This window comes from Rattus rattus, chromosome 4, assembly GCF_011064425.1.
Source record: "Rattus rattus isolate New Zealand chromosome 4, Rrattus_CSIRO_v1, whole genome shotgun sequence".
Lineage (NCBI taxonomy): Eukaryota > Metazoa > Chordata > Mammalia > Rodentia > Muridae > Rattus > Rattus rattus.
In genome coordinates, this window is record NC_046157.1 from 76,930,725 (window position 1) to 76,947,633 (window position 16,909).

General features: G+C 41.4%; 1 pseudogene; it reads right to left on the bottom strand.

Annotated features, from left to right (window-relative positions):
- Window positions 1–15,538: 15,538 nt before the first annotated feature.
- Window positions 15,539–16,694, bottom strand: LOC116898018 (annotated as a pseudogene).
- Window positions 16,695–16,909: the final 215 nt, after the last annotated feature.

Genomic DNA, 16,909 nt, shown 5'->3' on the forward strand with positions numbered 1-16,909 from the left:
CGGAAGTTGGTACCAGGGACTTGGGTATTGCTGTGATAGGCCTGATCATGCTTTTGTTTGGAAGATGTGGATTTGGGGACTTTGGATTTTGACAACAGTAGAATACTTTAAGTCAGACTACATGGGCTATCCTAGTAGGAATGTGGAAGACTTCATTACTGAGTGTGATTTGAATTGTTTCAGTGGAGAAGAACTTTATCAGCATGTGGCTATTTTCATGGTATTTTGGTGATGAATGTGGCTACTTTTTGCAATTGTTTGAAAAGTCTGCCTGAGGTTAAGATGAAGAGACTTGTTAATTTAATTGACCAAGGAAGTTTCAGAAACACCCAACATAGACTTCATTCTCTGGTTAAGTCTTATAAATAACATTTTAAACAAGTATAGGAAGCTGAGAAAGGAAAAATATAAAATATGTGGTTTGAGTATTAAAGGGGCATCAGGAAGTGAAATGGAGCCTAATCCTGTGTTCTAGGAAACAGCAGATTAAGGGAGTGGGACTTTGGGGCAAGATCCTACTCAACTAAGTTTAGATCCAGGCATGGTGGTACACACCTTTAATCCCAAGAAATAAAGCTAAGCAGGTATCTGAGTTCAGGGCCAGCCTGAGACAGAGCAAGTTTTAGGTTAAGAAAAGCTTAAATTTTGATCATGAAGAATGATCTTTTTGCAAATCTCAAGTACAAGTGAATCAAAGACTTCCACATAAAACCAGCTACATTGAAACTAATAGAAGAGAAAGTGAGGAAGAGTCTCAAATACATAGGCACAGGAAAAAAATTTCCTGAGCAGAACACCAATGTCTTATGGTCTAAGACTAAGAATTGACAAATGGGACTTCGTAAAATTGCAAAGCTTCTGTAAGGCAATGGACACTGTCATTAGGACAAAATGGCAACCAACAGATTGGAAAATGATCTTTACCAACCCTACATCTTATAGAGTGCTAATATCTAATATATACAAAGAACTTAATAAGTTAGACTCCAGAGAATCAAATAATCCTATTAAAAAATGGGGTACTAAGCTGAACATAAAATTTTCCACTGAGGAATATTGAATGGCCAAGTGGCACCTAAAGAATTGTTCAACATCTTAGTCATCAGGGAAATGCAAATCAAAACAACCCTGAGATTCCACCTTATACCAGTCAGAATGGCTAAGATTAAAAACTCAGGTGACAGTAGATGCTGGTGAGGATGTGGAGAAAGAACACTCCTCTATAGTTGGTGGGATTGCAAGCTGGCACAACCACTCTGGAAATCAGTCTGGCAGTTCCTCAGAAAATTGGACATAATACTACCTGAGGACCCAGCTATACCACTCCTGGGCATACACCCAAAAGATGGTCCAACATATAACAAGGCACATGCTCTACTATGTTCATAGCAGCCTTTTTTATAACAGCCAGACACTGGAAAGAACCTAGATGTCCTTCAACAGAGGCATGGATACAGAAAACGTGGTACATCTACAAATGGAGTACTACTCAGCTTTTAAAAAAATGTCTTCCCAGAGATAAACCATGCAGGACAACATGGCAGGTGACGCTAAGATTCCACGCTGTACCTTTACAGGTTGTTACAAATGTTCTTAAGGGATGGGTGTGTATTGGGCTTTGTATGTGTAGGTGGGCAATTATATCTTATCAATTGGGCCAAAAAAAATGTCTTCCCAAAATTCATAGGCAAATGGATATAACTAGAAAATATCCTCCTGAGTGAGGTAGCCCAGACACAAAAGAACACACATGGTATGGTATGCACTCACTAATATGTGGATATTAGCCCAAAAGCTCAGAATACCCAATATACAATTCACAGACCTATGAAGCTCAAGAAGAAGGAAGACCAAAATGTGAATGTTTCAGCCCATCTCATAAAGTGGAACAAAATGCTCACAGGAAGAAATATAGGGGCAAAGAATGGAGCAGAGACTGAAGGAAAGATCATCCCATATGTAGCCACCAAACCCAATCACTTGCTGATGCCTAGAAGTACTTGCTGACAGGAGCCTTATATGTATGTCTCCTAAGAAGCTCTGCCAGAGCCTTACTGATACAGACGAGCATGCTTGTAGCTAACGATTGGACTGAGCATGGACACTGCAATGGAGGAGTTAGAGAAAGGACTGAAAGAACTTAAGGGGTTTGCAGCCTCATAGGAAGAACAACAATATCAACCAACCAGACCCTCCAAGGCTCCCAGGGAATAAACCACCAAGCAAATAGTACACATGGAGGGGCTCATGGCTCCAGCCCCATAGCAGAGGTTGGCATTGTCTGGCACCAATAGGAGGAGAAGCCCTTAGCCTGTGAAGGCTTGTTCTCCAGTGTAGAGAAATGCCAGGGTGTTGAGGTAGGAGTGGGTGGGTGTTAGTGGGAGCTTCTTTATAGAAGCAGGGGGATGGAAGAGGGGGTGAAAGAGATAACATTTAAAACATAAATACAAAAAATATACAAGATAGATAGATAGATAGATAGATAGATAGATAGATAGATAGATAGATAGATAGATAGATAGATAAAGTTTAAATCCAGGCATGGTACAAAACAACTTTAATCCCAGGAGACAGACGGGCAGATCTCTAAGATCAAGATCAACCTACAAAGCAAGATCCAGGACAGCCAAGTTTAGACAGTGAGGGAGTTGGAAAACAGAAAGTTGGTAATAGAGTTGGTAATAGTTGGTAAGGAGAGCCATGTTCCAGCCCCAGCAATCAGCAGAACATGGCAGCTTCAGTCATGTGACTCAAGCCTTAGAGTCAAGAATAAAAGGAATTATGGAGACAATTGATATCGGTTAGCTGGAGCTAAAAAGAATAATGGTGATTATGAAGAGGCCATCATCACTGAGGTGAAATCTTCTTGGAAGTATTTTCTGAGAGCACAAAGAAGCTGTGTACAAGAGATAGCCAAGGTTGTCCTCTGGTAGCAGCTGTACTTGGTAATGTGTAAGAGTCACCCCGGTGGTACTGGTTTTGAAGGTATGAAGGGGTCATGAAGAGCAGCTGAGGCTTAGTACTGTGAGAGGTCATAGAAGGACATTGGTGAAAGTACAGCCTCAGTTGCAGTTGATGGCCCAGGACTGAAGGGGTCATGCAAAAGATATAAGGTTTGGCACCAGGAGGAGAGGGTATGAGAGGCTATTGGTGAAGCCTGGTTGAGGGGAAGATACAAGTGCATTGGAGATGCCAGTACCATGGGATGATCACCAAGAACAGCAGCAGCAGTGCTGTGGATCAACCTGAGCTTAGAGCGCCACAGAGGGCAGAGCTGGAGAAGTGATGCCAGCCCTTTGGAGGAACCCAAAAGATCATGTGTGGATCCTAGACATTGGAACAGGAAGCTGTAACATTGAAGTTGTCTTGGAGACTCCAAGATGTTCAAGATGCCAAAACTGTGGGCTATTTGCTGAGGAAAGCTGCTAACAGGGAGTTAAACCAGGCTAGGAGAAAGAAGTTTGTTACAGTCAACAAGGATGAAAAGGGAATTGGAGATCTGTAGAACGCTTTGACATTAGGCATAGAGATGCAAAGTTTGGAGTTTGCCCATCAGGTTTCCTGTCTGGCTTTGGGGATTACAGTGACTGGATATATCTCAGAAGAGACCTTGAGCTTTGGACTTTTAACATTGTTCAGACTGTTAGAAACTATGGGGACTTTGGAAATTGAACTAAGTGTATTTTTTATTATGTTATATTTAGGTATGGCCCCCATAGACTCATAAGGGGTCATGTTTGGACAAGCCTATGGGGGCCAGAGAGTGGAATGTGATAGTTTGTATATGCTCGGCCCAGAGAATGGCACTATGAGAAGGTGTGGCCCTGTTGGAGTGGGTATGACATTGTTGAAGTAGGTGTGCCAATGTGGATGTTGGCTTAAAAACCCTCATCCTAGCTGCCTGAAAGTCAGTATTCTGCTAACAGCCTTCAGATGAAGATGTAGAACTCTCAGCTCCTCCTGCACCATGCCTGCCTGGATGCTGCCACGTTCCCACCTTAATGGTAATAGACTGAACCTCTGAACATCTAAGCCAGCCCCAATTAAATGTCCTTATAAGAGTTGTCTTGGTCATAGTGTCTATTCATAGCAGTAAACCCCTAAGACAAGTCTGCTCTCCAGAGTGCTGCAGTTGTTTTGTGGTGATGTGTGAGTCTGTCTGTGTGTCTCTCTCTCTCTCTCTCTCTCTCTCTCTGTGCATTCGTGTGTGTGTGTGTGTGTGTGTGTGTGTGTGTGTGTGTGTGTGTGTGTGTGTGTGAAGGTATCAGCCAAGCATCCATGATGGTCAGGGCTAGCTCTCCAGCATTCTTGCCCTAAAGGCTGGCTCACTTGTGCCCCAACCACCAGGATCAGCACAGGGGTACTGTCCACATGAGGTGCAGGGTCCACTCTCCAGAGTGCTGCCAGGGAAGGTGAGTCCAGCTCTCCTGCCAGTGAGGGGCAGCGCTAGTTCTGCCAATCCTTGAACATCCATGTGGTCCTCAGTCTCTTCCCTGACGAGGAACATTCTCATGTTCTCTAGTGGGGTATGAGCATTGCTCCCTGATGCTGTATTGTCCTGAACCCCAGAAATGGCCTTCAAGGGCCACTTGGACTATGACTTCACCATGGCCCCAAGGTGTGGGGCTGGCCACTCACACAAGGCTATTCTTCTCCACCCTTGAGTCTCCAGTCCCATCTTTCCTCATAATGCTCAAACTGCTGCACTTTTCTTTCTCTTCTATCTGTCCACCACATTCTTGTATATTATGGTGGCTTCCCTGTAGGCTGTCCATGCTGGTAGGCCCCTGGGTGAAGTCTTTGTCAGGTCCAAGAGACATGGCCATGATGCGGCATGTGTAAGCTGGTGTCTATGGTCTGCCTGTGCCTTATGTAGGAGGGCAAGTCTGTAGATGCCATGGTCCTAAGTTCTCTGTCTTGTCTTCCTCCTTCCTCCCTATACTGTGTGGTGGTGGGTGGGGCTCTGAGTCTATGGCTGGCCTGTGCTGTGGGGTGGAGGCAGGTCAGTGAGTGCCATCTCCCACCAACTCAGGTCTCTATTTTCCTCCTCCTGCACTGACTCGGCAGCCTGGATTTGTTTTGATTTGATTTTTATGTGTGCTAGGCTTAAAATGGCATTAGCCAACAATTCAGGCATCAAACTAGGATGAACAAAAGACTCCTATCTGCTTTGCCCTTGACTGATTTAAGATCAACACCACCAACAAAGGTTGGTTTTTTCCCATTCTTTATGAAGAATTGGGTATAGCATTGGGAGAAGAAATCTTGAAGGTAAATTCTTGGATTCTGCCTTGGGCTCTTTCATCTACTCTGTTTTAAGTAAGTAACAAGTTTTCTGTGACTCAGAGACAAGGACATATTTAAAAAGGAAGATTAATACCTATTTCAAAGGTAGTTGTAATAATTAATTAATGGTCAATGTCTTCTATACATGGAGTTCATATCAGTTATTACCTATCAGCAAGACATGCTAAGTCTGTTTCACAGTCTTTTTTTGTCCCATTGCCCTAACAATTCTTACAACTGATAGAATATATATGGTGATCCTATATCCCATACACGCACCAGAATCGTTCACGTGAGTAACACTTTAAAATTCTCAGCATATCTGATTTCACATCATGATTTTCTGGCATAGGCTTGACTATCAGAGCTTTAACAGGCTTTCCGGGAGATTCCATTGTGCAGCCTTGAGGAGGAAATTGCACTGCATCTTTTTTTTGATATTAGAAATATTTGCATGCAATTATATGTCCATAAATTTCAAAGTGTTTGAGTGTCTTCTATCAGATACGTTTTAGTACTTTACCTGAATTAAAGCAAATTATCAAAATATTTGAAGTTGAATGATGCTGATTTGTAATGGGTATACTAGCCACATTATCTATCAATTAAGAGAAAATTAAAGCGAGTACAAACATGAATTATAAACACCTTCCCGAAGTCAGCTGCAATATTCTAAACAAAAAGCCGCTCTGTATGATACTCACATCTTCCATAAATTTTCCAAAGTACATTAATTCTTATTTAAGGCTTTTTGGGTATCCTAATAAGTTATCGAATTAACAGTTTTATGAGAAATTGGTCATATCTCAACCACTGCCACAAGTATTTTATAACTCTAAACATTTTTATTTATTTGTACCATGTACCTGATATTTTGTTGAGTTAAAGTATAAAGCAGTTTTAAAAAACATTTTTTCTTCTGGTATTTATTAAAGCAATGCAACAAAAAATGTGGCTCCCAGACTAGATACCTGTGAGCTTGTTAGAAACAGAAGCTTCTAGTCTTGATGCAGTACCTTGACGTGGAGATCTGTAGTGTGGAATGTGTCATACTATAATTAACTAGCAGAACACGTGATCGTTGGGTTTGCTGGAGTCTCACTACACATTTCACTCATGAGTTTATAGCAATAGGTAGTTTGCTGAAAATTGAGAGATGAACTCAAATCAGGCAATGATCATCACAGGATCTGAGAGAAAAAGATGGAAGGAGAGGATGAGACGTGGAGGGGAAGAGGGTGGAGGAAGGGAAGGGGGAGGGGAGGGAGAGAACAGAACAATTTCTTCAACAGAACATTTTATAAGGATAAACATGAGGCTGCTATACATTAACCATGGATATATTCAATAGCAACTGAACATCAAATGCTATGCTGGATAATGGAATGGATACAAATTTATTTCCTGCCCTCAAGGAGGAATTTTTAGGCTAAAAAGACAGTCATGTACATAAATAATTAAAAACACAAGGAAGCAAGTGTGCCAGTTATTAAACTTTTGTCTTTCAGTTTCAACACCCATCTCCATATGCTTCTTCATAGTTTGGGCTGGGACTCTGCAAACCACATTTCTTCATTGGCAGCAAGCTGTTAGGCTCTGCAAGTTGGGATACTAAAGGAAAGCTGTAAGGCTAGGAAAGAAAAGAGGACTTGCTGTTTCCTCTTACTTCTGCTTTCTGTGGTTAAAAGTGTATCCAACTTCACTACCTGGCCCTAATGTGATCATTTATTCCTGAGGCACCAGTAGAATCCAGTTTTCAGTTTTTCCTTTACTTCTTGGTCCAGCCTCTTCATATTTCTTCAGAAACACTGAAACCGGGGGCTGTTGCTCCACTTTAGATTCTGATCCTAGCGCCAGGGAGCCTCTTCCAGGATCCCAGCACCAGCTCAGAAACATCTTGAAGAAAGTTTTAAATAACCCTAACCTCTTCCATTTGTTTCACATCCGTATGGCTGACAGCTGCTTCTTGCAATTGCTGCCACCATGATGGTTAGGGCTCTATATCTGTTTTATACACTTCTTAGATTCGAGTATATTATTTATTTTATTTATGTCATCTTTGTTAGACTAGCTGGTGACTTTTCTGCCGGTTGACTGGGTGAAGAACATCTCGACAAATGATGGTGTACATGGATGGGAAGTGTTAGCACAGCAGACAGTTGCCTTCACAATTTCTGTTGAATCAGTTTCTATACCTTATCACAGCTATCTTTTAATCTACTTAGAATCTCCTTTGCATTCTAAACTCAAATATATGGATTCATATTTCTAATAAAATAGAAAGCATCTCTAGAATAAGTAATGCATGTATCACAGGTAAAATTACCTGATAAGTAACAGAGGGGCACGAGAAGTAAAGGACTTATTCTTTGTTCCTACAAAAAGCATAATTTGAACTGGCAGGCCGAAGCCATAATAAGAAAAACATTTCTAAAACACATACACACTAATAGAGCACACACAGAGCACACACACAGACACACACAGACACACACACACACACACACACACACACAGCACAACCCCTATTAGGGGCTAGCAAGAAGTCTCAGTGGGGAGTGGCACCTATGTATGGGCTTGAGTCCTATACCAAGATCTCACAATTTGGCAAGAGAGTGGCAACTTCTGAGAGTTCTCTTCTCTGACCTCCACAGTGCTCCATGGCACTGTGGATACTTCTTTGCTTATGCATGTGTGTCCTTGCATGTATGCAAGCATACACATAGACAAACACACAGGTGCACACACACACACACACACACACACACACACACAGAGAGAAAGAGAGGGAGAGGGAGAGGAAGAGGAAGAGGAAGAGGTTTTCTACCATAAGCTATGTTCCAAATAAAGATGATGCCCTCTATTACTGGCTGTGGAACTATGATTTTCTGCTATTGTATGGTACTTTCTTGGACTCGTAATGTCATTGAATTACATATATGAGATAGCTTATTAAGCTGTGATTCTATGATGTTGGTATTTATAATATATATATATATATATATATATAAAATTATATTATGTCCCTTTTCAATGAGAGTAGTATTTACTTAAGTGGCTAGAATGCATAAAAAACTAAATAAGTGAGTAATGCAAGAGAGAAGAACATTGGAACATGTGATGACTAAAGCCTTTCTAGGTATTGGAATAGGGTTATATGCTTAGAAAAATAATTATTTAGAACTTGAGCAAAAAGGTCGGAAGAAATCTCTGCTCTCCTTGAATATAGTCAAAAGCTCTTGTTGCTTGTCCTTGGTTTATGTTTCATAGATGACAGTTGAAATACTCTGTCCAAGAACAGCATGTACCCATGAAAATGCTCATTCATGAAACAGTTACTTTTTCAATATTGGTTGCTTTTCTAAGTTTTCTGACATATCTACAATGACTCTGAAAATTGCTGTGATATCAGTCCAAGAAAACAATGTTACTTTCTAATATAAAAATATTTGAAAGTTTTCTGTAATAACACTGTTGGTCACAACAGCAGAACTCTGCAGCAGGACCCTTAAACATCTACCCAAACTCAAGAACAATGAGTTCTTGATGTATCTTAAATGGTAAATGTATCTTAAGATAAAGGGTAAATTAATACTTGTGAGAGCATAATTGTTATTTTGATTTGACTTAAATGTTAAAATGAGGGAGGGGTCACCTCAGTTATATGTGTAGAATATGCCAAACATCTCAGCTAGAGTTAAATAGATATTTAATATAATTTGGATACTAAATGGTTAGATAGTTTTCTTCCTATTTCAGCACTTTATCTTGATTGATATATTATCTTCAAGAGAAACAAGTGTATAAGGGAAGTCAGATTACTTCTGTATATAAGGAATGGTCAAATTCTTGTCATGTCTACACATGGAATAGAATTTACTAGATAATAAATATTTATTGAACACATACACATTCTCTCACAATTATAGAGTTGCAAATACATATAGTAGCAGCTTCAAAAGTTAGAATCACATATTTTATCTACAGCTCTCAAAGATGTTCGAATCACATGTTAGGATGAAAGATAATCTTCTGTTTACTTAGAAATGCAAAGCACAGTCTAACACTTGACTGCTGTGCTATGATTTGATTGTTATCTAATTACAATTATCAGTATTTTCATTGTATAAATTTCATAGTGGAGTGATGTTTCACCTTGAGATGGACATTCATATCTCATTCTCCATAAATGATAGGCTCCAGTTACTCTCACAGACTTCAGTGGAGTACTGAACCATGATGATAACTATGGAACTTTCAAAACATCTCATTTCAGTGTTTTAGATGGAACCTAACTTCATAACACTCATGCGGAACTGGAAGTATCCTCCAGAAAATATGTCTTAGAATAATTCTTTTAAGACAATACAATAAAATGGATTGTTTTGCAATTTTTGAAGGGTACTGATGACAAAAGTACCAAATCTGTTTACTTCTCAATGGGAGATCTGGTTTCCATGGGGACCAAGCCACCCTCATCTGCTGTTTTGCAGACCATGCTCCCTGCACCACCTCCACTTTGGCAGAACTAAAGAGTGGCTGAACACAGCTACGTTGGCAAGTGTGCACCATCTTCTATACAGTTTCTTTTCAGTTTCCACCCCCTCCAACAACAGAGCCCAGGAGGAGGCTTCGAGGATGAGCAGCTTTCCTCCCACTTTGAGTTGCATCACTTAGGATGCTCTTTGAAAACGGAACATTGCACTTGATTGTGATAAACATCCTCCATGTGTCACAGTGTTTCTTTGACTTAAGTGTCAGATTGTCTGGCAATGTAAGTAGGGGCATGTTTTCATTGTTCTCATGCCCTTATCAGAAACTATAAATGCATCGGTGATACTTCCTACAGAGATTAGTGAAAAACTATCACACATCTACAAGGTGCCCTATTTAACGTATACTTACTCATGTGTTCATAAGGAATTATTATAAGAAACAGAGAAGATGCCAAGAATTGTTTTGAGCCTGAAAGTTACAGAGCTAAGTAACAGACTTCTCACTCTCATGGAACTAATAATCTAGTGGAGAAGAATCTATAGCAGGTGCCATTTGCTTATCACTGTGGTTCATGGAATGGAATGATGATTGAACTGTATAAGAGGGTAAGGAGAAATCCTAATCTCATGGGATATCAGGAAAGCAGAAGAGGCCCCAAGAGTTATCTGTAACTTTTATGATGAGTATAATTTAGTAAAAAAGGATAAACATTTTAGGTGGTAAAGAAAATGCAAACTTCAATCCTGAAGGCTTGAGATAAAGCTATGCCTGACTAAAATCTGTGAACTGTGTTTTGTAGGATACTTTTCCTGTGTGTTTGTGACATAAATGTATCTTCACACTATGTGGAGATGATAACAGACCAAAGTAACAGAGATTCCAAGTTCAACTTGATTAACTAATGAGGTCATGTGACTACTGTGGAGTATGGGTTAAAGGTTAATTAAAAGGGCATGGGCAATTCAAAGGCACCCCTATCACCAAGAGATATATATCCAATGTGGGTAGCCACTAGACTACTCTCAACAGGTTTAATCCTATCAATTTCTGCATAACTTGTAAGCAGCTTGATAAGTCTTAGACTATCTTCAAGTATCGTTGAGGTTAAGGACCGCAGTTCAACAGTTCTTTACTACTTTTATCGGAAGGAGCCTTGGAAATCTCGTAAGTTTTCCCTGGATTATGGTTTGTTTATTTCCAGAGTCTCATGAGCCTTCTTCCAGTAAGGGACATTTCAACTCAGGGGAAATCATGAGAGTAGAGCATGGCAGGACGAGAGAGATCAACCCACCTGTGAAATAACAGAAGCTGCATCTTATTGAGGTGATTGAAAAGATATAAATCAGAAACAAAAGTGCATGAAAATTTACCTGATTGGATATCAGCTAAATATTCTGAATAGTGTAGAATATGACTTTATATATTTTGGATATTAGTCCTCTATTGGATGTAGGGTTAGGGAAGATTACTATCTAAGTTAAATTTAATCCAAGTTTAAAAAAAAATCTATGATTCTTTTTAACATTTTCTATTTTACTACTTTTAATAAAAATAAACCCAGACACCTATGGACACTTGATCTTTGACAAAGAAGCCAAAAACATATAGTGGAAAAAAGAAAGAATCTTTAATAAATGGTGCAGGTCTAACTGTTAGTCTGTATGTAGAAGAATTAAAATAATTCCATGTTTATCACCTTGAATAAAGCTCAAGTCCAAGGGGATCAATAACCTCAATATAAAACCAGAGACACTGAATTGAATAAAAGAGCAAATGGGAAGGCAGAGTGGGAAATTTCCTGAACAGAATGCAGTGGCCCAGAGTCTAAGATCAACAATTGATAAATGGGATCTTGTGAAACTGAAAAAGTTCTGTAAGGCAAAAGACACCATCAATAGGACAAATCCACAACCTACAGATTGGGGGAAAGAAAAAAACTTCACTAACCCTGAATCATATAGAAGGCTAATATCCAAACTAGATAAAGAACTCAGGAACTTAACCTCCAAGAAACCAGATAACCCAGTTACAGAGCTAAACAGATAATTCACAACAGAAGAATCTCAGGAGCCAAGAAGTACTTAAAGAAATGTTCAAGGGAAGTAGGCATGGGATAGGGGGCATCCAGGAATGGGGATAACATTTGAAATTCAAATACATAAACTGTCCAATAAAAAATGTACAAAGTCTTTAGTCATCAGAGAAATGCAAATCAACCGGAGCTTCCACCTTGCGCCAATCAAAAACTTAAGTGACAGCAGATGCTGGCAAAGCTGTGGATAAAGAGGATGGACACTCCTCCATTGCTAGTAGGGTTGCAAACTGCTACAACCACTCTGGAAATCAATCTTGTGGTTCCTCAGAAAATTGGACATAGTTCTACCTGAAGACCCAGATATACTACTCTTAGGCATGTACCCAAAGATGTCCTGCTATACCACAAGGATGTGTGCCCCATTATGTCTGTAGCAGTTTTACTTGTAATAGGCAGAAGCTGAAAACAACCCAGATGTCCTTCAACCAAAGACTGGATACCGAAAAGTGTAGTTCATTTACACAATGCAATGCTACTCAGCTATTAAAAACAAGGATATCACTAATTTTGCAGGCAAATAGATGGAACTAGACAATATCATTCCTAATGAGGTAACCCAGACTTAAAAAGATATGCATGGTATGTACTCACTAATAAGTGGACATTAGCCAAATATACAGAAAACCTAGGATACAATCCACAGACCATAAGAACTGTAACAAACAGAAAGGCCCAAGTGAGGCTGCCTCAATCCTCAGGGAAGAAAATAGAAGGGGGAAGAAAATCATGGGAGACAGAGGGAGGGAGGGACTTGGGTGGGAGGAGGGAAGGGTAATAGGGGAATAGGATCAAGTATGGGGAGAGGGAACAAGAGAGAAGCCCAGAGGGACAGGAAAATGAATGGAAATATGAAACCATGTGGGGAGGGATGTCGGGGGAACCCTCTAGAAAGTATCAGAAACCCAAAAGGTGAGAGGCTGTCAGGAGTCAATGGGATGACCTTAGCCAGAATGCCCAATGATGGAGAGAGTCCACTGTCCACCTCTGGTAGACAGACAGAGCTTCAAGGGGAGGGATAGAGTTACTAACTGTCTTAGGGTTCTAATGCTGTGAAGAGACACCATGTCCATGGCAAGTCTTATAAAGAACAACAAACATTTGGGGCTGGCTTGCAGATTCAGAGGATCGGTCCATTATCAAGATGGGAGCATGGCAGCCTCTATGCAGAGCTGAGAGTTCTCCATCTTTATCTGAAGACAGCTAGCAAAAGACTGGTTTCCAGGCAACTAGGCCTAGGGCCCTAAACCCCACACCCACAGTGACACATTTACCTCAACAAGGCCACACCTCTGAATAGTACCAGTCCATGGGCCAAGCATATCCAAACCATGACACTAACCCACAGTCAAAATTTCTGACCCATAATTGTTCTTGTTTAAAAGAACTGCAGGGAGAAAAATGGAGAAGAAACTCCATTGACTGGCCCAACTTGAGATCCATCTCACGAGGAGGTAACAAGGCCTGGCACTATTACTGATGCTATGATGTGCTTACAGATGGACGACTGGCATAGCTGTCTTCTGAGAGGCCAAACCAGCAGCTGAGTAAGAAGCAGATACCTATACCCAACCATTGGAATGAAGTCTGGGACCCCTGTGGTTGAATTAGGAGAAGGATTGAAGAAGCTGAAAGGGAGGAAGAACCCATAGGAAGACCAACAGTATTAACTTACCCAGATCCCCAGGGGGCTCCCAGACTGAGCCACCAGCCAGGCAGCATTCATGGGCAGATATGAGACCCCCAGCACATTATAGCAGAGGACTGCCTGGTCTGGGCTCAGTGGGAGAAGATGTGCTGAATTCTCAAGAGACTTGAGGCCCCAGGGAAGATGAAACCTGGGGGGTGAGGAACACCCTCTTAGAGGCAAGGTGCAGAAGGAATAGGATGAGGAACTGTGGGAAGGGGAACCAATAAGGAGGGTGGAGACAGCTGGACTATAAATTAAAAAATTATCCAGTAAAATTGGGATCGTATGCCTCCACAATTAAAGTTCAATATTTGACACAATACTTTCACTATTTAGAAAATTCTCATTTTTATATATGAATTATTCTCATTATTCAAATGATTTAATAAAGTACCATTTCTCTTCCACATGAGGGTTTAGCCTTATGTACTGGTCATATTCTAATCATATATCATTAAATTAGTATAATGTCATGACTTAGGAAATTCTTAGAACATTCTGTCAATCATTTGCTGCAATTGGTTGAGAATAATGCCAATGGCAAAGCCAGCTAAGACTCGTCAGCATTTGTATTTTAAGACAACTACTGTAGGGAATTTTACTGTCTAAGGACCAGGATATGAATCAAAATGGAAATGTACGATGTTTGTCTTTCATCTGGAATGGTAATAACTAATGTTTAATATTTTCAACTTACAAAATGTGTGGACATTTGTGTGCGCGGAGGGTGACTTTTAGTTCAGTACAGGGTAATTACAATGGCTAAATAACAGCCACAGGGCAAGCAGCTTGGCTTGCTGACCATAAAGGAAAAGGTGTCCTCAGTGAATCTGTAAGGAAAGTGTTACTTATTATCCTCACTCCTTAGGTGATTTCATATGCAGTTTCCAGGGCTTTCTGTTTTCCTTATATTTTTTCTCCCACTTGTTAATATATCATATGGTTTAAAGGTGCCCCCTACATACAATGTAATAGTTTCCATATTGAATGCTAGCTGTCAGGAAACAGGCATCTTGTGGTTGTGGGATGCTGTGGAAGACAACCTCGGTATTGAATGTCACCTATGGAGGTCTAGTTCTGCGACAGAAGAGTTGAAAACACACAGAATATGATTTGTGTTTGATGAACTTGGCCATTTCTTACACTTTTGGTTGTGAGCCTATCCTTTAATGGCTGTGCCATCTCTCCAGTCCAGCTTGGCCATTTCTTACAGGAAAGTATGGCATATGGAGTAACTATAATTAAATGCTGGTAGGTATCTTGCTTATTAACATATAATGAATATTTCTAGGCTAAAGTAAATTTTAAAAGCATTTCTACATAGTACTGAATAATTTGATATATATATCTATAACTATATTGTATATAATGTCTTTTTTTACTATTTTGTTTTTTTTATTATTTTTTAAAATAAATTCGGTGTTCGCATTTCTATAAAGAATTAATGCAGTTTCAGGAGACGTGCCCTTCTTGGGCAGGAGAACAGTGCTTTTCCATGCCCGCCTCTAGTCTGACTGCCCACCCTGATGCTTCAAGGTGCCTGGAAAAGCCGTAAGCCTGTGGAAGAGGTCTATTCCCGGCCGGGCCTCCGAGGGCCGGGCCTCCGAGCCCCGGGCTCAGTGAGCTTTGGAGAAAGCAGAGGGGAAGACTAGCTTACTGTGAAACTTTTGCTAAAAAATATTCATACACGTCAATGTGTACACCTGTCAAGACGCTGAGGAGAACAAAAGCTTGGAGACATCCCGTCCAGGCTGTGCGTGGGGGTGGCAGCACACTGGCCTGTCCTCGGACGTGGGGTGCGGGGGAGTCCTGGCTTTCCTCTTGGGCAGAGCCTGGCTTCCTAGTTCATGTTCAACTCCATTCTCTAAAGCCTGTGCGAGTCTTACTGCGCGGGAAGCACAAACGTTCAGCTTATATGCAGAAAGGTAGAAAAACAACTAGAATATAAAAGATTTGGTAATATAAGGCCATCTGTTCAAGTCCACCTTGGAAACCTGTAACAGATATTTAAATACTACATGAAAAGGCGTCTTTAATATACTTTTTAAAAACATTTGAAGTAATTAGCTAAGAGTAAGAGTGTGAGTGTGTGTGTGTGTGTGTGTGTGTGTGTGTGTGTGTGTGTGTGTGTGTGTGTGTGTAAAATTCATTTCCCTTTGAGGGCACTTTGTCCTTTGAAGGAGGCAGGGTGGCAGGGAGGGAGGTAGGGAGGCCACATGGTTGGTTAGTGCTTCAGCCAAGGGTAGGCTTCCATGGAGGCCTTGCTCCGGTCTTCATAGTCGTACAGGAGCTCCTCCCCGGCCGCGATGTCTCGGGAGGCTATGAGGATGAGGTGAGGCACGCCGTCGATGTCATGCAGTTTGGTCTGGCAATTCCCACACTTCCTGTGATTGATCAGCCTCCCCAGGCGGTTCGTTTCTTGAGTGGCATCCACGCAGTAGGTTTTGCTCAGATATTGAAAATAGTACATGTAGCAGCCCGTGGAAGGGTCCTGTGCGTACAGAGCCTCCTGCTTCTTGGCATCGGTGATTTCAATGAGGTCTCCATGGTATTCTACCACAAAGTCTCCCCGGGAGAATCGCTTGGTAGCAATCACACCCCTGCCTTTGCCATCGATTAGATCAATCTTCATGGCTCTTCCTTCCCGCTCTCAATTAGCTCATCTATCTTCTTCCTTTCTTCAGACATGATGCAGCTCAGCTTTGTTCTTCCTGGAGCTCCTTCGCACGGGGTAGAAATCTGTGAGTTTTCTATTCTGCTGTGTCTTCCCTTGAGACTTCTTCCGAGGGGCCTGCTTGCCCTTGAAGGGCTTTTTCAGGGCTTGCTTAGCAACTGCTACACTGGTAGAATCACATGACAGGGGTGGAGTTTGTGGAGGTTCTGTTGCTTCAGGTTTTTGGTTTGAAAAGGCGCCTGGGGATCTCTCCTGGTATCTTTGCTCTTCTGTTCTTCTGACTTCACAGCGCTTCGGATAACATTCCCAGCGTTTCTTTTCTCTTCTCGCTTCCTGTGGATTCCGGCCAATGGTTTCCCCGGGCATTTGACCTCATGATGTGCGACCGAGTTCTCTTCATGCAGTGGAGAGCGCATTCCAGAGCATTTGTTCGGACTCATGTAGGCATAGATCTTTGACTGCCCAGCAAACACGTTCTCCTCTAGCCATGGCCCGGCTCTGTCAACTCCTGGAATCTCCCGGGAAACCCAGCTTTCGAAAAAAGTTGCAACAACTGTAGCCAACTGCTCAGCTAGACCGCGGCTGTGGATGCTGATTGGCGGGGTCACCCGCTCTTTCGCGAGCTGCCCGCTGTGATTGGCGGGCAGGAGGCCAGGGCCCGCCCTTCTCC